General features: G+C 35.8%; 2 long non-coding RNA genes across 2 annotated transcripts; one reads left to right on the top strand and one right to left on the bottom strand.

The window, feature by feature from the left end:
- The first annotated feature begins 590 nt into the window (after positions 1 to 590).
- Positions 591 to 1568, top strand: LOC144995605 (uncharacterized). Its single transcript, XR_013659143.1, has 3 exons — positions 591 to 808; positions 1009 to 1120; positions 1201 to 1568. It is a non-coding gene; the product is annotated as an uncharacterized LOC144995605 (long non-coding RNA).
- Positions 1554 to 3334, bottom strand: LOC144995606 (uncharacterized). The gene is made up of 2 exons (XR_013659144.1): positions 2552 to 3334; positions 1554 to 1920 (listed from the first exon to the last, which is right to left on the bottom strand). It is a non-coding gene; the product is annotated as an uncharacterized LOC144995606 (long non-coding RNA).
- Positions 3335 to 5365: the final 2031 nt, after the last annotated feature.

Here is a 5365-nt window from a genome sequence, read left to right as displayed (position 1 = left end):
TTTCAGAAAACAAAATTAATTTCCAGGAAAAAAAAGAAATATTAAAAAATGAAAACATTTCAGAAAAAAAAAAAAAATCCAGAAAAAAAATGAAATATTAAAAAATGAAAAACATTTCAGAAAAAAAAATTCCAGAAAAAAAATGAAATATTAAAAAATGAAAAACATTTCAGAAAAAAAAATGAAATATTAAAAAATGAAAAACATTTCAGAACACAGAATGAATTTCCAGAAAACAAAACGAAATCTTCAAAAATGAAAAACATTTCCAAACCGGAAGAGGCAGGTACTATGGGACAACGCTGATTGGATGATGATTTGTGTCAATCATTTGAACTGAAAAGTATTTTAAATGAAGCGATGACGGATTTTATCGTCCAAACAACAATGTACTATAATAATCCACGTATTTCCCATTTATATATCAAATAAAAAATGCAGCAAACTGTTAATGAACTTTAAAATTATTTTTAACATTTCGCCTGACACACGGTCACCCGGAAGTAGTTTGTGAGCACTTTTACTTTGAACGCTGTGCGCTAATGTCTACGGCTGCGAGGTTCACGCTGTCAATCATCTTTAGGTAAGTATCAATTCTGTGATCTTTTCTTTTGTCAGTCACATGTCTCTAAGGATGTTAATTTTAGGATGTTAAAGTGCTGCTTTGAAAAGATAATTTCTTTTTATCTTGCGCATGCGCAAAAAGAACCCGATGGAGACGAACCGTCTTCACATGATAGCCGTTCCCGTTTTCGGTGACAACATGAGAGAAAAAGCTCCGAGCCAGCCTGATTCTGTGATTTATACAGTAATTACAGTAATTATATGGCATCAGTGTTGCTAAAAATCGACTTTAAGACTGAAATCAGTAAACAAGTTCTTATGGGAAATAATATTTAAGTGCATTGTATATTTTAGAACCATGCATATACACATATACTGAAACTTAAAAATGAACTTTAAAGTTTATAAAATACTTAATTGAATTAACATGTGATATTTCTGCAGGTGAAGTTTCTCAAAGCGAAGTTCCAGAAAGGTTTGTGCTGCAGAACAGATGGCAGCTCTACATGGGAATTCAAGAAGACTAAAGTCATTCATATCATTGTGCAGTGTACAGGCAAGTCACCATGATTTATGTGCAATGTAATCAATAAATATTATTTAACCTTAATATCTAATTTTTTTTTTAAATTGCAGGTCCTTTAAAAAAACGTCTTTAACCTGCTGCATAAGCCTGATTAGTTGTAAATGATGCAGTGGGGAGTGAAAAACGAAGCACAATTCCTGGCTTTAGTGTCGGGCTGATGATCAAGAAATCACATCTGAGGAATCGCATCAAACACTTGTACAACTCCAAACAACTTAATGTTCCTTTAAGCAAAACTCCAGTTTAAAATGTTCATATTAGGCTTGCTTCATTTAGGAGTTTTTCCATGTTTACCATTTTAGGTTTTAAAGCTTTAAAGCCGTTGTTTAGAAATGTTTTTTTGTCAATGAAAAAACTGAATGCTGATGTGAGGATTGTAATAATGGATATGAAAATAAACAAATTTGTTTCATAGCAATGCAGTATATTTATTGAAAACTTAACATGAATACGTTATTCAGTAACAGAAACAAAGAAACGGTTGTGGATTTTCCTGTATGGGCTTCTTCATGCAGTCAATCAAATGTTGCGCTTACAATCAGCATTTACTCAGCGTGCCTGTCAGTCACATTTATTAGAGGAAAAAATGCATCTGGGAAAAGTCTGTTTGTGCTTAACAACTATATCAAAAAGAGTCATGTCAGGGAAGTTTTGTCCACATTGCTGCTCAGCATCACATCCAGAGGAAGATGCACAGGTAAGGGACGCCAGTTCCTGCTCGTACATGCTTGCAGCTTCCTCTGCACTGGACTCCAGCTCCATTGAAATCCCTGACAGAAATAAATTAATAAATTAAAAATCCCTGACAGAAAAACATCAGCTACCGTTCATCTTTCATTCAGGAAAAAGTTGAGTTCATCAAAATGAGGAGAAAATGGGTTAAACCAGAAATTCATTAGGGAGGGGTCAAAACACCAAACTCAGAATAAAATACATTATTTCAGTCTTATAAAAAATACAGTCTAAAACAATTTGGTACTCCTCCTCTGCCTGAAAGACTAAAACGTTTTTTTTAAAGATTTATTTTACACTACAGACTTTGCCACCTTTAGTTACACACCTGGACGTGTCTGATGATGTGCACATCCAGTCATTTACTGTCATGTTTCTGTGCACTGACACACTCTAAAGTCACAGATCTTAATAGTATGAATAAGAAGCATTCATAAATGTTATTCTGAGACACAAACTGCTGCAGTTTACCTGACAGCTTTGCTGATTTATGCTGCTGGTACACCTGTCTGAGAATCCTGCCCACGTGACCCCCCCCCCCCCCCCCCAGCTGATGAGGTAACCTGTCATTAACGTATGACTGAAGGATCTTGGATCTGTCTGTAAACACCCACCTAGAAATCACGTTTAACGCTACATTTATTAGATCAAACAAATGTGCTTCCATACCTTATCTGTGGATGGCGGGACTGCATTTCCTGATGTGCGCCGTCTTTAACACCCGTTTCTTCGCAGCTGCTGCTTTAGACAGAATTTATCCTCTCACGACATTTTGAAACATTTGTAAACCTGGTTGGTGTTGATATTTCTGGGTGCGTTCTGTCATCACATCCGCTAAATATTCAAAGATTAAAGTTTATGTTAACGTTTTACCGTCCCTTTCTTTGTTTACCTGCAGAACGGACGTCATCCACACAAACTACTTCCGGGTGACCGTTCTGCTTCAGACGAAATATTCAAAAAATATTTTAAACCTTCATTATCTGTTTGCTGCATTTTTGATTTAATATGTAAATGGGAAATACGGGAATTATCATGGTACATTGTTGTTTGGACGATAAAATCCGTCGTCGCTTCATTTAAAATACTTTTCAGTTCAAATGATTGACAAACATCATCCAATCAGCGTTGTCCCATAGTACCTGCTTCTTCCGGTTTGGAAATGTTTTTCATTTTTGAAGATTTAATATTTCATTTTGTTTTTCTGAAATGTTTTCATTTTTTTTATTTCATTTTGTTTTCTGGAAATTAATTTTTTTTCTGAAATGTTTTCATTTTGTAAAATTTCTTTTTTTTCCTGGAAATTAATTTTGTTTTCTGAAATCTTTTTTTCTTTTTTTTCTTTTTTCTTTTTTATGTTTTGGTTTCTGAAATTTTGTTTTGTTTTCTAAAATGTAATACGCTTTTTAAATTGTTGCTGTGATCTTAAAAATGTTTTTGTATCGAGTGATTTGTTGAATGTTTTGCACTTCAGGGCCACCGTACTCCACTGGACCAAAACAGCTAGAAAAAAAGAGTTTAGCCTGACATTGATACAAGCGTTTAAAATTGGTCAGCAAAATACAAAGTTTGAATGAACTAAACCCGACAAGGACTACAGAGCGCAGGACTTCTATAACATCTGCCTCCATACCTTCTGCTTTGCCTCGCCCTCATAATTCCTAACTAATGAGTGAGGAGATTTTTAGTCACGAGGTTTACTTAACAAGCTTAAGTCCGTAACAGGAAATTCCGCTGGACAAAAGTCTAAATACAGACCAAACGCAAGATTCCGGACTCGATGCGGAAAAAATTAAGCGGACTGGTTCCGGACCAAGCCGTTTTCCAGTCTAAATACATCCTTAGACTTCATGTGTGTTTATGTGGGTCTGCACTGTAGTGTAGTAGTTTGCACTCTCACTTCAGCTGGGACCTTTCTGTGTGGAGTTGTGTTGAGTTTGTTAGTTCTCCTTGTGCATTCATGGGTTTTCTCTCGGTACTTCAGCTTCTTTCATAGTCCAAAATATGCTTAATAGCTTAACCAGTTACTCTACATTGTCCCTAGCTGTATATGTGTTATTGTGTGGCCCGGTGACTGACTGGCTACCTGTTCAGGGTGTACATCACATTTACCCAGCAGGATAGGCTCCAGCAGCCCAGTAACCCAGTAAAGAGATTCAACAAGTTTAGAAAATGGATAGATAAACATATTTTCACATTCTATTATTGGTCATAACAAGGTTTTAATTTTATTACAGGGTGTTATTGATTGGTTTTAGCATTTTTTCCTGCCCTGTGCAGTGTTTGTTTTGACCAGAAGTCATCCTGTTTCACCACTCCTGTTAAATGTCTACACAAACATTTAACATTATCACCTTTATCTATATCTTTCTTGCTTGGTTAAACAGTCCTTTTCTTCATTCATCATTGCATTGTATTGACTCTCCAGCCCTGAATTCTTCTTTATAATTTACTAACCTGATTTGATAACTGGATTTATCCCATCTGCCTTTGGCCCTTGGTGACCTCTCCTGACCACCGGATCAGCCATCCACTCTTCTTGGACCAATTTCCTTTAAAAACTTGTGTTTAAATCTGTTTACAGTTAGTTGAAGATGAGCCTATGGGTCCAACAAAAAATAATGAACAAACCTTATTGATTTATCTTGAACAGTTGTTATCACTATGTTACTCCTGCTTGTAGGAAAACACTATGACCTTGATGAGCATGAAACACAAGTATAAATGACTACAGATAAGTCAGAGTGACAGAAAACCAGAATGTTTTGATGCCTGTTCAAGGGAGGAGGAACTGCAATTACTGTGCCATCAGCTTTAAAATAATATTTAGGATTTGCAAGACCGCCACGCATTTTAATATCAAACATCTTTGCCAAGGCACAATTGGGATATTGGCCCGTTGCTATTTGCATTATTGGTTCTCATTTTAGTAGCAGAAACACAAATGCAGATTTACAAGCTAAAGGAAATTTTAGAGCTTTGGAGAACCAACTTAAAATTTTTGTAAGTGGTTCAATTATCCTGTATAATCAGCAGCTATCTTCAATATAAAGGATCTAGTTCATTAAAACCAGTATCTTCTCCTGAATCCATGCTCCTTTAACTCTGGGAGGATCTCAGAGGAACAAGCAGGCCAAATGAAAGTTCAGAACAATTGACTTTCATAACTACTAGGGGTGAAAATGTGCCCAGTTAAATTAGAGTTTACAACATTAAATGATGCTTAGTTGATGACATTTTTCCTGTAGTTCCAAACTAAAAAGCTTGGTAGAACAAATCCTGGCTACATGACTAAAAGTGGATTAAACAATGTTTCCAAGTCTTCCATGGGTCAGGTCATTTCAGTTTCTGAGAGAAAAAAACTCTGATTTTGCTCATTTTCTTAAAAAGATACACATGTTGCACTGTTCTTTTGAAAATGTAGCCAGTTAGGAGTAAAGAGACAAGCAGAGGGATGTTGGGATGTTTGGCAACATCCCTCTG

This window comes from Oryzias latipes, chromosome 11 (genome assembly GCF_053564925.1).
Source record: "Oryzias latipes strain Hd-rR chromosome 11, Olatipes_Hd-rR_3.1".
NCBI classification, from domain to species: domain Eukaryota; kingdom Metazoa; phylum Chordata; class Actinopteri; order Beloniformes; family Adrianichthyidae; genus Oryzias; species Oryzias latipes.
This window is presented reverse-complemented; position numbering and strand designations above follow the sequence as displayed.